The sequence below is a fragment of the Felis catus genome, chromosome C1 (genome assembly GCF_018350175.1).
Source record: "Felis catus isolate Fca126 chromosome C1, F.catus_Fca126_mat1.0, whole genome shotgun sequence".
In the NCBI taxonomy this organism is placed as follows: Eukaryota; Metazoa; Chordata; class Mammalia; order Carnivora; family Felidae; genus Felis; species Felis catus.
In genome coordinates, this window is record NC_058375.1 from 87,642,996 (window position 1) to 87,659,558 (window position 16,563).

General features: G+C 35.1%; 1 pseudogene; it reads left to right on the top strand.

The window, feature by feature from the left end:
- The first annotated feature begins 7,001 nt into the window (after window positions 1–7,001).
- Window positions 7,002–7,918, top strand: LOC101084893 (annotated as a pseudogene).
- The last annotated feature ends 8,645 nt before the right edge of the window (window positions 7,919–16,563 follow it).

The window sequence follows — 16,563 nt, forward strand, 5'->3', positions numbered from 1 at the left end:
GAGGACACATTAATTCGCTGTTTACAAAATTATAATCAGTCCCCATCATGATCAGCTTCATCATCATTAGAGCACATATATTCCATGTTGCTGTTCTGGGCATTGTACAAATTAGGTTAAAAGTCAACTTGTAAGTTTTTTTGTAAATGTACATTTTACATCATCTGTTGGTTGATAGATATCCAGTGGCTACTTATCTATCTACATATCCATCTATCTATATTTTTTATGTTTTATTTAAGCAATCGATGCCCAGGTATTTTAAGATCACAAGAGTTATATTAATCTAAAGGGACTCACACATAAGAGAATTTTAATTGAGTGCTCTGAAGAAAACTGGATGAAATATTACTGTGTAAGTAATAAGATTTGCAAACTCATTTTTATGATACTCTGTGTTCAGTTTACATTATGGACTACTAAGGAAATTAGAGCTACACTGAACAATAAGGAAGCTACTAACTAGTACATGTGGCTATTGAGCACTTGAAATCGGCCAATTTGATTTATAACATGCTATAAGTGTAAAATGTACACTGGATTTTATAGACTTGGTATGAAAAACAGAATATAACATAGGCCATTACTCATTTTTTATATAGATTACATATTGAAATGATAATATTTTGGATAAATGGTTAAAAGATAATTACTGAAAGCAATTTTATTTTTTTCTTTTTACTTATTTTGGCTACTGGAAAATTTAAAAGTCTGCATGTAGTTCACATTACATGTATTGAACAGCACTGGGTTAGAATGTTTGACATTCATGTCACTAGGGTCAAGTCAATTTCAAAGAAAAATGGGGGAGATTTAGTAAAAGATATATTAAATTAATTCTGTAATCTTCTAAATGGCATCTGCTGTGTGAAAACTACCTTAAGACTGGATTTAAGGAAGCTGTTCAGATACTGTTATTTGTGATCAAATAAAAGTGTCAGGCACATTTCTCCTGTGTACTGGAGAAATGTGCCCATCACTTCTGAAGTTCAAATAAAGCCACATTCCCAGACTGTGGAATTCTCCCTTATGCTGAAATATGCTTATGTTTACTGGAGTCCAAAACTTATTTGGAAAACTAAGCTTCAAAGATAAATAAGCACTCTATATGGCCACATGATCTTGATAAATTGATTGTAGAATTCATTAATGTTCTACCTTTAAAGGATGCCAGGAAATAAGATAACAATGAGGAACAGATGAACAGCGAGCTCTGTTATCTTTACTTTTCACACATTCCTTATTTCCAGACTGTTTTCCCGTATCTGTTTATATATGTGGTTGTAATGAGAATTTATGACATATGAAGCTTTCTGTTTCTAATTTTCAAGCCATATATATATACACCATATATTTTCATATCCAGACTTAAGACATATATTACATATTGCTTTCTTGGTTACTTGCGGCAGAATGGTATTAGTCATGGTAATTCATTGTGATGATTCTAGATTATATTTTTTTATATTCTTTGTTGTACTTTGTTTTCTCATCTAAAAATAAAAACTAAATAACAAAAAATTCTACATAATACAGAATTCTAAAAATATTTCTTAAAACATTTATTGTACTTTATCTGATTGAATAGAACACCATATCCAATCTAACATGATATGTGTAAATACTTATTAAAGATTGCAAACTGGGAAAATATTCATTACTTTTCAGTTACTAAGGGTATGATTGTCATTAGCAGAATGACTGTCTACAAGTTTTAAATTAAGAGGTTTAAAAAACAATTATTTGGCCTAAATAGAACTTACCAAATAACCAGTTTTAACTACTGGGGCATATCATATGCCAGTCTTAAATCAAATAATCTCTGTTTTGTCCCAGCCAAATAAATGAAAAAAGAAATAGCATAGGACATTTCATGGGAAAGAAATTGTAGTGACCTTCCCTAGGGCAGATCCTAGGTAAAAATTGCAAAGTTAGTAAAGGTGTTTTGTTTAAACCTTTTTTGATTCCTTATGGTAAATCTCCAGCTGAGGGAGTGATTCCCAGCTCTGTCTGCACATTACAACCTACTGGGAAAGACTTGAACACATAAGGCTGTTTGGCCCAACTTACACAGGATCAGTCAATACCTGGTCCAGAAGAAGGGCACACCTCTGTATTGTTTAAAAGCTCCCCAGGTAGTTCTAGTGTGGACCAGTTAGAGAACCTCTAATCAAAAAGCAACCAGAAACCCTGTATTCCTTCTCAGTTTTCCACTGTGCTGTTACTGAAGCCTGAATCCTAAACATTTCAAATGAAGCTAATACTCTGCACCTTGCCCTGCTGATTTCTTACTGCTAAATGTCACTACTAATTTGTTTTATATTTTCAAAGCCTCATTAGGTTAGTGGCCTGCTAATTACATATCCCAATTCATAATAAAACACTAATGGGTGAAAATGATTTAATGTGTGCTGCCTTTCTAATTAATGAATTTGCCTTTTAACCTAGTATTTAACATATCCTAAGGCATGAATGGATAAATAAAGTATGAATTTTAGTCATTCTCACATACCTATGTGGAAAGACTTTAACTCTGGTGGGACGCTCAACTTTCCTTAAAAATTTCTACATAAGGATGATTTTAAAGGGAGCTCACTATCATGCCCCCTTTATTGTCACAAAACCGCAGAGAAAGGACAGAGATTGCAGGATGAATATAGAGTAAGAATATGTAAGGAAAATATCATAAGAGGTAACTAAGTTGAAGATTCAGGTAATATAATATGGGAATCTGTGCTTGTCACTATGAGTATTTTCAAACCATGTTACCTGCTTTATTTGAAACCATTTTGATTTCTTGTTTCATGAATAGCACTGTGATGGAGAAAATTAGATAAAATGCAGTCTTTTTTCCTTAAAGAGTATAGATTCTTTGTAGGAAAACATGAAAATTTTAAATAACTATATAAATTTATAAGACAGCAGTGCTAGAAAAGTCAAAATGTACCACACAATCAAAGGTCATATAAATATTAGTCAATTGATTAGGTGGATAAAATTATTTAATCATGAAAAGGATTGTCTCTGAATTTGGACAATAGCATAGAAAGTGTGACCTTCATTAAAAATAGAAAAATTCATACAGATAAATGAAATTTATCCTTTTTATAGGATTTTCTCATAGTTATTATATCATTAAAGTAGAATTGTATGATGCTACTTGCATAGTCATTAGAAAGACTTCATTTTAAAATTTAATGCATTTTAAAATTTCACTACTCCATGTTAGGAAGAATGATTGGATATTTCAGGGGGAATCAACGATGGTTCATGTAATGACAGAGGTTTTTGCTCACTGCTAAGAATGATTGAAAAAAGAAATATGGATATAATTAATTTGTTGGTATGTCTCCACCAGTGGTAAGGAAGGAGGTTGGCCATTAATTGTAGTCCCTGGTTTCAAATTCTGGTCAATCATTTATTTTCTGTTGACCTTGAGTAAGACACTATTCTACACCTCAAGTTTTTTGCCATAAAATGAGGATTGTGTTTATCTTTACCTTACTGGTTTGTATTTAAGAGAGAGGAGTTTAAATGAGTTTATGAAAGTAAAATCTTTAAAAAGCACATGGAACACAGTAAGCAATATATAGATATTGGTATTACTAAATAAATATGCAAAGCTACATATGTTTCTATTTTATCTACAGTTAAAACTATACACATGTAGTTATGGTTTCAAATGACAATCTCTCACTCAAAATAATTTACAAGGTTTTACTGTTCAGAGTGTCCCATGCCTTTTTTCCCTGTGATAAGACATTGTAATATTTTGTAAATTCAGTTTGAGTCATTGTGCTTTGTCCCATTGTATTGATCTGATATTTTCTGTTGATTTGTATCATAATGTCTCTGTCTCTCCGGATGACCTGTCAATCTTTGAAAGTCTTGTTACTATAATTTATTTCATGTCTAATCCATGAAATTAAGTGTTTATTGCCTGTATTTTTATATCTACTCTATATTAATCCTTCAGAATATCCAGTTGGATGAGTATATTCTCCTTTTGTAGATGGGGAACCTTGGCCTTAAATGTTAAGTAATTGATTGCAAATTACTCATTAAATGTCTGAGTCAGAATTCAAATTCAGACAGATATGTCTAATCCCAAAGTTTATATTCTATTGGTCTGACCTCCCCAGGTTTCCTCTTGGTGCTCTAATTATCAACCATACTTCTCAGTTTGCTTTCTTTCTCATTCATATGTCTGACCCCTACCTTTCACATTTAATTGCAAGTATGAATTGATGTAAAAGTTTTAGATAGACAAATATACAGGTTAAATGCAATTATCTTATTTATCTGTAACATGATATAGATCATGGAGCTATAGTTTCTGCCTAGCAATTTAGTCAACAAGAATTTACATAGAGAACTGGGACATTTTCTTAGTAAATAATTTTGATTAATAAATGTTTAGAGCAAGAAAAGAATACCTGTTCTATTGAAATAATATGAGTGTATGAGGACTTATTTTCAAATTATTATCATTTTCCATCTGCTTTTTAAAAATTATTTAAATTTTAGTTAATATACAGTGCAATATTGGTTTCAGAAGTATAATTCAGTGATTCATCACTTACATACAACACCCAGAGCTCATCATAACAAGTCCCCTCCTTAATACCCATCACCCATCTGGCCCACCTCCCACACACCTCCCTCCATCAACCCTCAGTTTGTTCTCTATCATTAAGAGTCTCCTATGGTTTCTTTCCCTTTCTTCTGATTTCCTCCTCCTTCCCCTATGTTCATCTGTTTTCTTTCTTAAGTTCCACATATGAGTGAAATCATATTATATTTTTCTTTCTCTGATTGACTTATTTCCCTTAGCATAATACATTCTATCTCCATCCATGCCATTGCAAATGGCAAGTTTTCATTCTTTTTAAGGGTTGATTAACATTACATTGTGTGTGTGTATATATATATATATATATGTGTGTGTATATATATATATATGCCATATCTTCTTATCCATTCATCAGTTGATGCACATTTGGACTCTCCCCAGTTTGGCTATTGTTGATAATGCTTCTATAAACATTGGGGGTGTATGTACCTCTTCTAATCTGTATTTCAGTATCCTTTGGGTAAATACTTAATAGTAAAATTGCTAGATCATAGGGTAGTGCTATTTTTAGTTTTTTTGAGGAGCCTCCATACTCTTCTCCAGTGTGATTGTACCAGTTTGCATCCCTACAAACAACATATCTGATAAAGGGTTAGTATCCAAAATCCATAAAGGACTTTTCAAACTCAATACCCAAAAATCAAACAACCCAGTTAAGACATGGGCAGACGACAAGAATAGACACTTTTCCAAAGACATCCAGATGGCTAACAGATACATGAAAAGATGCTCAACTTCACTCATCATCAGGGAACTACAAATCAAAACCACAAAGAATACAAGATGCCACCAAATGCCATATAAGTCAGTAAAAATATTAAGCTAGACGTTTTTAGTTAATTGAAAAAGGCTGAGTAGGGTTAGTATGAAAGAAATTCCCCAAGAGTCACAGACATAGGATAGTTATGTCTTTGCAGGGTGTTTTCTCTAGGAACCCCACCAGGTGCTTGGGGAATATCAAGGAGAAATCTGAAACAAACCAACAAAACCAAAAAACAACTTCCTTCATGGTTCTTGCTGGGGTTGCAGAATGATAGCCACTGCCAAAACTCTACCCAGACCCTCTCTCTCTCTCTATCTCCATTGAAATAAAAGGTTTTTCTGCAGAGGATTTTGTGAGTAGGAAGACAACCAAATTCGTAGACCAGGTGCAGAGTGGAAATTCATTGCAACTGAAGGTGGGAACTGGTGGCTGTCATTCCCATCTGAGATGCATCCCAAAATTTTTAATCTTCAGGAGTTAGGGCCTCAAAATTGTAAACTAAGGGCACTAGTAGAGAAGCACTGCAGTTAATGAGGGAAACAAGGAATTTTTAAAAAATGTTTCTACTTTGAGAAGGAGCTAGAGAATGTGCTAGCCCTAGCTTTGCATCTGGAGAAGAGATCGGATACTTAAAAAGGGCACATGCCTGAGATCAAGGTTCATAGTGTCTGCTTAAGACTAAGGCTTATCAGAGCATCAAACACCCCTACCAACTCCCTATCAACAAGCTGACATTCATCTAGTACAACTAACAGTGGGAGACACCTGTGAGAACTGCAAGACACAGGCTTTCTCTAGGGGGAAGTGCAAAGGAAAATTCAAAACTAAGTGGAGAGACAAAAGATATCACTAATGGAATCTAGACTCCAATGCACTGAGGATAACCAAAACAACAACAAACCCAGCCCTACATCACAACCAAGTGAGGTTCATCCCAGGAATGCAAGGCTTGTTCAATATTGAAAAAAAAAGTTGTTTTTTTTTTTTACCATGTTAACAGAGTAACTAAATAAGAAAAAAAAATATTGTAGCAACACATGAAGAAAAAAGCATTTGGAAAACTCAGACATCTGTTCCTGATAAAGGCTCTCAACAAACTAGAAGCAGGGTACTTCCTTAATCTCATAAAGAACATCAACAAATCCTCCAACTAATATCATATTTAATAGTGAGAGACTACTTTCTGCCTCAGATCAAGAATAAGGCAAGGGTATCTCCTCCCCCTACTCATATTCAATGTTATGTTGGTTTGCTAATGAGATAGATTTTCAATAAGGCAAAAGGAAAAAGGAAAATAAAGAGCATATAAATTAGAAAAAGAGAAGAAGTAAAACTACATCTATTTGCAGAAGATATGATAGGCAAAAGATATGATTGTGTATACAGATAATCACAAAGAATCTAAAAAAGAGCTCCTAAACTTTAAATATGTGCAATTCATTTTATGTCAATATTTTTTAAATGGCTTTAAAAATTGCAAGCCAACAAAGCATATTAATTTGCCATATGGAGTCATTTGATAATGACTCCTTAAATATTAAAATATGCTTCCTAAAGTCCCAGCCAGTTCCTACTGTAGTCACCTGCCTCCTCTTTCCTTTCAACATGACAGATGGCTCTATGTCCTTCACCAAGGACTTCCTAGAGGGTGGAGTGGCCGCAGTAGACCTCCAAGACATAGTAGAGCCCATCCATTGGGTCAAGCTGCTGCTGCAAGTGCACAGTGCCCACAGGCAAATCACTGCAGATAAGCAGTACAAGGGCATTATAAACTGCATGGTTCATATCCTCATGGAGCAGGGAGTCCCGTGCTTCCAGCATGACAACCTGCCCAATGGCATCAAATACTTCCCCACCCAGGTTCTCAACTTTGCCTTCAAAGATACATACAAACAGAGCTTCCTGGGTGGTGTGGACAAGAGAACCCAGTTTTGGCACTACTTTGCAGAGAATCTGGCATCAAGTGGTGCTGCTGCAGCCCCATCCTTGTGTTTTGTGTATCCTCTTGATTTTGTCTATACCCATCTAACAGTTGATGTGGGCAAAGCTGGAGCTGAAAAGAAATCCCAAGGCCTCAGTGACTGCCAGGTTAAGGACTACAAATCTGGTGGGATGAGGGGCCCGTACTAGGTTTTAATGTATCTATGCAGGGTATTACCTACCAAGCTGCCTACTTCAGTGTCTAGGACACTGCAAAGGGAACACTTCCAAATCCCAAGGATATTCACATCTTCATCAGCTGGATGATAATACAATCCATCACAATGGATGCCGGGTTGATTTCTTGTCCATCTGACACTGTTCACTGCCATATGATGGTGCAGTCAGGGCACAAAGGAGGTGACATCGTGTACACAGGCAGGCTTGACTGCTGGTGGGATATTTCTTGCAGTGAAGGAGCTGAAGCTTTTTTTGAGGGTGTATGGTCCAGTGTCCTCAGAGGCATGGGTGGTGCTTTGGTGCCTAACTTGTATGATGAAATCAAGTTCACGGAAGTTAATTCCGAGTTTTTCCCCCTGTGAACAGGCATGTTGTATTATGTAACATACCTAGAGCATTCTTGACAGACTGTTGGCTCTCTGTCAGTGGCAACTATTTACTGGTTGAAAATGGGGAGCAATAATATTCATCTGACCGGTTTTCTCTTAAAGCTATTTCTATGATGATGACGCTCAATTATATTTTTTATTTCAGTCACTCCTGATAAGTAAATTTGAAGAAATAAAAAATACCTGAAATTTTAAAATACCTCTTAAAAACAACTACTTTTACTTTTTTCATAAAAAATATTGATCCATTTTTTTTTTCAAACAAGGGACAGATTCCAAAATTCTTTGTAACTGATTCATTAAAATGGTATGATTAGGTCCCAGGAATATACTTATCTTATTTTCTTTTGAAAGGGCCTGGTATTTAACTAAGACACTATCACCCTATGAAGGCAAACATTTAAAATGAAAAGTTCTCAACTATATTTCAATTCTTTTTTACACAATTTTATTTCAGTATAATCTTCTTTTTTAAAGAATGGCCCTAAATTTCCTTATTAACTTTCTCAGAATGTCCCTGATTTCAGTAATCTCGTATTTATTTGTGTACAGATTTTTCTTTGGCTTTATCTTACTGTTAATCTTAACTATTACGTTACTTGCATACCACCTGTTATAATTGTTTCACTATGATTTAGTCCCTTTTCCATTTAGCACTGGGAGTAACTTTGTGTTTAGTGCTCTAACCTTTTAGTGAAACCTTCTACCATAATTCACCTACGGGTATGAAATAGCTAAGAAATCAGCTTTATATTTAAATACCCAAATTACTTAAAAGAACATCAATAGGGTTGCTTTAGATCATGTGTCCCATATAGACATTGCCCATTTTCCTAACCAATAATATTAGTTTGTAAAGGTCTGCATTTCTTTTTTTTCAACGTTTTTTTTTTTTTTTGTTTTGTTTTTTTTTTTTAATTTTTGGGACAGAGCGAGACAGAGCATGAACGGGGGAGGGGCAGAGAGAGAGGGAGACACAGCATCGGAAACAGGCTCCAGGCTCCGAGCCATCAGCCCAGAGCCTGACGCGGGGCTCAAACTCACGGACCGCGAGATCGTGACCTGGCTGAAGTCGGGCGCTTAACCGACTGCGCCACCCAGGCGCCCCAAGGTCTGCATTTCTTAAGAGAAATTGTTACTAAGTAATGTTTACATCTTCTTAAAACTATTTCAATACTACTACTTCAAATGTTTTCACTCAATAGCTCTCCTAGGGCTCTCTGAACTTTCTAGTGGAATATAGAATCATTTATTTAAAAAAAAAAAATAGCTGAATAGGGGCACCTGGGTGGCTCAGTCAGTTAAGCATCTGACTTTGGCTCAAGTCATGATCCCATGGTCAGTGGGTTCCAGCTCTGCATCGGGCTCTTGTGCTGACAGCTCAGAGTCTGGAGGCTGCTTTGGATTCTGTGTGTCCCTCTCTCTCTGCCCCTCCCCTCACCTCTCTGTCTATCTGTCTGTCTGTCTCTCTCTCTCTCTCTCTCTCTCTCTCTCAAAGATTCATAAACATTAAACAGATTTTTTTAAGTAACTGAATATATGAGCAAATATCAGTATATTACAAGTAAAAGTGAGATGAAGGATGCATCTCTTCCTAATTGTATTGACATGTGCAAGAATTCAAGTGTTTTCCACAGATTGTCTAAACTTAATTCCTTAGAGAAATTGACCATCTATTGTTTGTTACATGAACGCTTCCTCTTGGGTCATTGAAATTATTAGAATACTATTTCCTGGAGTGTCTGGGACCACTTTCTCACTTTGACTGTAACCTATGTAGAGGAGTGAGTACAATTGGTTATGTGTACATAATAATTTTATAGACTCCATGCAACCTGACTTGAGATAAACTTTTGGGTTTAGAGGAACAAGTTATTCATCATGTCTACTAAATTTTTACCTTATTTTTTGAGCTGTAGATATAGCTCATTCATATTCATATTCCCCCTCAGTACGTAAGACATTGTCTTTCATAGTAAGTGAACCCTGAATAAAAATTGTCAGGACCGGTCTTTCCTCCCACAGTTAGAGAAGTCTACTAACTTTGTTTTTGAAGTACATTTGTCACCTAAGACCAGTGATTCAATAGCTGCTTCTCTCATCAAGAAAAATATCAGCAATTGTGAAACCATTTCCACAGCTCACAGTAATGAGATAGTAAGTACATTTTACTAAAAGAGATGCAACACATTTATTCTCTAAATGTTTTAAGTTTTAAACTTCAGATAAGTCAGAGCACTAAAGATTTCAAATCTAAATGTTTTATTCCTTTGTTAAATTAGTTTTATACAACTATGACAATATCTATTTAGCCTATAGTAAGGAACTATAACAACTATGTTGTTATATTTACTCTACATGTTTTAGCAAATCAGTGCTATAAACTGATACACATTCATTGAATAATGTCTACGGGCAGACAGTAATGCTATTCAACACATTTCATGGTGCCATTTTCTAGGAAACTCCTGAGGGGATTTTTCTCGGGTGTTTTCAGGACCTGAAGAATATTCTTATATAGAATAAATGGTGAATTTTATGGCTGAATTAATCTGATTAAAATAGCTGACTTTGTTTCATTTTTTTCAGGTGATGTAATTTGTGACTTACCTCTGGCTAGTGTGAAGGATGTGACAGTGTGTATTTGTATAGTGATCTTGCCCCCTGGCTTTATCTTCTTTTTGTCCTCTTGTTTTTCTTACATCATAAGTATCTTCATTCACACAGAGCCTAAGGCAGACTTGCCTGGTAATAGTGCTATTCCTGCACTTCAAAATGGCGACAGTAAAACTATGAGACAATGACAATATGGAATGTATCAAGCCTTTGACAAGTATTTGTCTGAAGGAAACAAATAATGGAGGGGATTGGCAGATGCTCTGCTTCTGATTCTCATGAGCAGCATAAACACGTGAGCTTCCTTCTCCTGAGGTGGACAAGAGCTGTTGTCTGAAGCTAGATTTACTATATTTTTACCATTTTGCTGTCCATATTTTCAGTACAAGCTCATGTGGCCTGGGGAAAGAGGCCCCCTTAGAAAGTATGTGTCAAAAACCTAAAACTCTAATGACCTTATTTCCTACAATTAAATATAAACTCTCCAAAAAAGCTCTTAGTATATTTAACATTGCAATTAGGTGTTTCATCCATACTGTTCATCTTTATTTTTAGATACCTTGTAAATATATAGCTCATTTACTCCACCAATCCCTTATTTATCCATTTATTCAATTAACATGTTGATATTTATTAGTTTTATAAGGTAATGGTTATTTAAAAAACTACCATTATGTATATAATTTAATACTGCCAGCATTATCCCTCTTCTACATTATTATTTAAGATTAAAAATGTTAAGTTCCTGAGAAAACCAGTAATGCTTGACTCCCAGAGGAGTGACTGGTAGTAACTCCTAAGTCTAAATTAAAATACTTTTACTTTTGTGCTAATGAGCTATTACAAAAGAAGAAGAGACTAAGAAATGCCAATATATTTAATTTATAAAGATTTTATGATGTTTTATTTTTATGTTTAATCTTTGTTTTATAATACTACTTAGAATGTATTTTAATTCAAACAACTTTGAAGAATGGAAGTGAAAGTTCATTAAAATGTTACTCTGGGGAGACATTAATAAACAAGTTACAATAAACATTATCTATGTTATATTGAACTAGAAAGCCAGAACTCACACTTCCAGTAAGTTAGAGCACACTATTCTATTATGGTGAAGATGTATGAATCCTCATGTCAAGATGTTTGGAGGGAACCCAGATAAAAACAAAACAAAATGAAACAAAACCATCAATTAGCCTCACTAAGTCCAAGGTAAGACAGGACCAGCTGAGTGGAGTGGAATGATTATTCATGCCAACAACTGGGTAATATATATATATATATATATATATATATATATATATATATAGAGAGAGAGAGAGAGAGAGAGAGAGAGAGAGAGAGATAGCACTCTGCAACTCAAGATGTGGTGCATTATACTGACATCATTTGGAAGCATGCAAAATAGCAACACTCCCCCTCCTTACTGAATCCCAATGCATTCTTACCAAAATGCCCAAGTAGTATGCATGCACATTAAAGTTTGGGAAACACTGCCATAAATACTATGGAGACTAAGACAGAGATACAAAGATTGTTAGCCTCCCAGAGAGGACAAATGGACTCACAAAGAGTAATTAAAGAAATGTTATTGAAGGGACTTGCTATGGGCTGTTATTGTGTACCTCCCCTGCCCAGAAATTCCCATGGTAAAGCCCTAGTACTTCAGAATGTGTCTGTATTTGGAGATTGGGATTTTAAAGAGGTAATAAAGTTAAAATGAGGTCATAAGAGTAGGCCTTAATCCAATGTGACTGGTGTCCTTAGAAGAGGAAACATGGGCACTGTTGGAAGACCATGAGAAGATATAGGGAGAAGACGTCCATCTAGAAGCCAAAGAGAGAAACCTCAGAATAAAGAAACATTGCCAACACTTTGATTTCATAGTTCTAGCCTTTCAAATTGTGAGCAAATAGATTTGTGTTGTTTAAGCCATTCAGTCTCTGGTACTTGTTCTGGCAGCCCAAGCAAACCAATACAGGTCTATTCGTGAATGTGTGGACAGAGATAGGAATGGTGGAGTACTCACAGAATAACAAATCCGAGAACTATCTCTACTCCTAGGTCCAAGGGCAGCTGTAATTGTAGGAAAAGATTGCCTTTGTAGAAGCTATGGCCTCAAGAAGTTGAATGCAGCTGCCAAAGAATTATAGGCTGGCAGGAAAGAAGCATGGAAAATAAATATCCATAACACTTACTACTTCTGTCCTTCAATTTTCTTGTTTATCTTAATTGGCAGCCAGAGGGCAAGGGTGTTCTGATGATGCAGTTTGTGTAAGTTAGCCTCCTGGGGGAAAAACAGTAGACAATGATGTGAAGTAGACTGGAAGAGCAAATAGAAATTATGCAGCAGAATTGCTTATCTTTCTTCCTTCCTTTTAAGTAAATGATCCTCATATTACTTCAGAGTAGGAAAACACCCAGCTAAATGACTGCTTTTCTAGTCATTTAGACTAGTCTAGTTCCTCTGCATCTATCTGCATAACCACATGATTAACTTCTTTTTCAGATATGAATAGAAATTGTTGGGTGGAGCTTCAAGGCATGCTCCTTAAGAAGGGATATAGTTAGCTGTGATGAGCCGTTTGTCCTCTCTCCCTCCTTGCTGAAGCCTGTAACTGATCTGACTGATGCTCTGACAGCCATCTTGGACCATAGCGTGACCTTGCAGCTGGAATTCAAGAGCAGATATATGGAAGGGATTTGGGTCTCTGATAACTGTAAAGCACCTCCAAATCCCCAAGTATGCCACGTTGGCAGGAGTAATATTTTGATCTGAAGAGTTCTCTGCCTTTTCTCTGCCCAAAAACTGAGCATCAATTTCCCTTTGAAGAAATCCTGTATCAGAGAGAGAGGGAATCTTATCATCTCAGATGAGTTTATACCAAGATCAATTTGTATAAGCAGCCTTTACTAAAATAGCTCCTCTCTTCCCTTAGTTCCCACATATATTTTCTAGTTACTTCTCCACAAATTGTCATCCCTTGAAGCCCAACCCACATCCCTTTGTTAAAAAGGTATATAAGATCCCCAGTTTAACCACTTCTTTGAGTATCACTTCTTTTCTGTGAACTCCCTTGCACATAAATATTAATGAAAACTCTGTGCCTTTTCTTCTGTTAATTGGTCTTGTGTTAGTTTAATTCACAAGCCCCCAGGGGTTAAGCTCTCCGGATGTTGGCTCAGGTCTTGATCTCACAGTTCAAGCCCTGCATCTGGCTCTCTGCTGTCAGTGCAGAGCCTGCTTGGGATTCTTTCTCCCTCTCTTTCTGCCCCTTTCCCACTTGTGCTCTCTATCTCAAAATAAATAAAACTTTAAAAAAAAAAAAGATGTAATTCACAAGCCCCCAGTTACTGAATCTAAGGTGGTAAGGAAAAGTTTTACTTTCTGGCAGTATAAACCTGGACCTAATTCAAATTTATACAGAGGTAAAGGTGAAGGAAAGCTATATAAGAAGCTATATAAGAAGTAATGAATATATCATTTTTTTTAAGAATTAAAGAATGTCTCATAAGATTTTCTGAGGTGGTCCCTTCTGTGCAACCTAGATAAAATCAGAGAATCATTCTAAGTCGCATATTTCTTAACTGTAAAAGTAGTTTAATAATAGCATCCCTGGTACACTTAGATAATTATTCTGAAAATATATCTGACAGTACTTGATGAATAAATATGAAGAAAAGAGATTAAGGATCAGAATTTGATGATCTAGTCCTAGCTCTTCAGCTAACTGGACCTAAGTAGCCATTCCTTTTTGGTTGATAGTATTCTTTATCAGAGACTCAGTAGCATTAAATCATTTAAAACTCTTTTATATTTTAACTAAGAATTTTTGGCAATTATATGATATTATTTTGATTTATTAAATCGGGATTTAAATCCAGTCAGAAATTAAATCCAATCTCTGAACTTTAATATCTGTACATAAGAGAATAGTGAATATAATGTGATAGATGTTAAATCCATATTAAATAAGCTATTTAAAAATGAGCTTCTACTATATCCCCACTGGATTTTCAATGCCAAAAGAAAACACTTATTGATGATTATTGTTCCTTTTTTTGGCCACTAAGTTATGGGTAGATATAACATGATTCTGAAGTATGGATTAAACTAGGGTTTAACTTTGTAAGAATACAAGAGCTACCTCCCATAGCTCTCTTTGACAATAATACTTTTTCCCATAAACTGTGGAAATATATTTTGGTCAAGATAAAAATATCATTATTAAATTATATCTTCTTCTAGGCTATGTGCTATTCTACATATATTACATGCATTCTGATTGACTCAACTATATTCTAAAGAATGCAACTATTTTTTTTTCCTTAAAAGACATGTGTGTTTATGTTTTATGTATGTGTGTGTAATACTGAAAATTGAAAATAGAAAAGAGGATCCAATTCAGGGAACTGTAATTAAATGATGGGGGAAATCAACACCGATTTTCAAAAGGAAAAATTTCCAATTATGTCAACAATTACATGAAAAACAGATAAGAAGGCTTAGTTTTCAGGAATTGTATCATGCCTCTAGTAATGGAAGGTAATTAAGAAGGAAGATTATATCAACTTCTGTTTGCATTAAAGAATGTTGGTAAGATACAAAAAAAATCACAAGTTTAAATAATAAGCAATAGTTCATCTTTGTGTTTAGGAATCATAAGAGTAAAGCTTCTGATAATTCTCTGCTGAATTATTTTGTTTGCAGTTGATTGATAAATATTTTGAACTTACAATTTATAACCATATTCATTTATGAATATTTATTACTCAGATAATGGGTTAAGTCATTGAGCATAAAAATGTCAAATCTTAGTTACTGTAATCATTTGAATGATGTAGTTACCGTGTATACATAGCTTCTTTGTCCATTATAACATAAAAAGAAAACAGTAAAAATATAGAACAGAAAACAAACAAGAGCCAAAATGTCCAGGGTAAAAAAAAAAAAAAAAAAAAAAAAAGATGTTACTCTTACAACCTCCTCTGAATACAAAGGTAGGTTTTGTACGCTCCTCTTAGGAGGTAGGATACTAACATGCATGATTCATATTCTCCCTTTTTTCCCTCCCTCCAACTTTGCATAATGTTTTACAACCAATAGAACTGGAAAGATCTTTTGGAGTGCTCCAAGCTTATTTTTATTTTCTGTCCCCTGCTTATGTCCTTTGCTTACTTCTGATTCCCTCTGGAGAGCACTTGACAAACCAGCAACACTTACCCTTTTCTTTACTTTAATGGAAAGATATTAAAATCATCAAATTACAGAAACTTGGATGTTGAAGAGATTTGGTTTATCCAGTAAGATTCCCAATTGTATGTTCAAATCCCCTCCTACAATATTTATGATGAAGTGTCATTGAACCACTAGTTATACTCTATTGTGATATTTTAATTATCAGCATTTCTTTAATTGGGCCAAAATCGGCCTTTGTTTACCTTTTGGAGACTCTATATCTTTCTGCTGTCCTGAATTATGAATAGGTCATCCGCCTGCTGGGTGGCAAAGCAGTTCTCAGTGTGCGTGTGTGTGTGTATGTGTGTGTGCGCATACGCGCATGTGTGATACTTTGGGGTATTTTATACATTTGATACATTTATACATTTATACATTTTATACATTTGATTTTTTGGCTTTCTGTATGTTTATTGAGGTATATAAATTACGTGAAAATACACCCATTTTAATGTGCAGTTCTATAATGTTAACAAATGCATAGAGTTGTGTAAGTACTACTGCAATCCAGATACAAAACAATCCTATTACCCCAAATATTCCCTTCTGCTCCTTTGTACTCAACTACTTCTGCCATCCCTGCCACTTGACTGTGACAAAGACTCTCCTTGACCAAACTTTAGTCAGACTCCTCTGAACCCTTTTCTTGACTAGGCCTTGATCTGAGGGTTCTGTGTTCATCTTTTGGAGTCCGGTTTTAGCAAGAATCCTGCTAATTCAGTTTAGAGAATCTCCCCACCTGTGATATCTGCTTCTCCTGGCC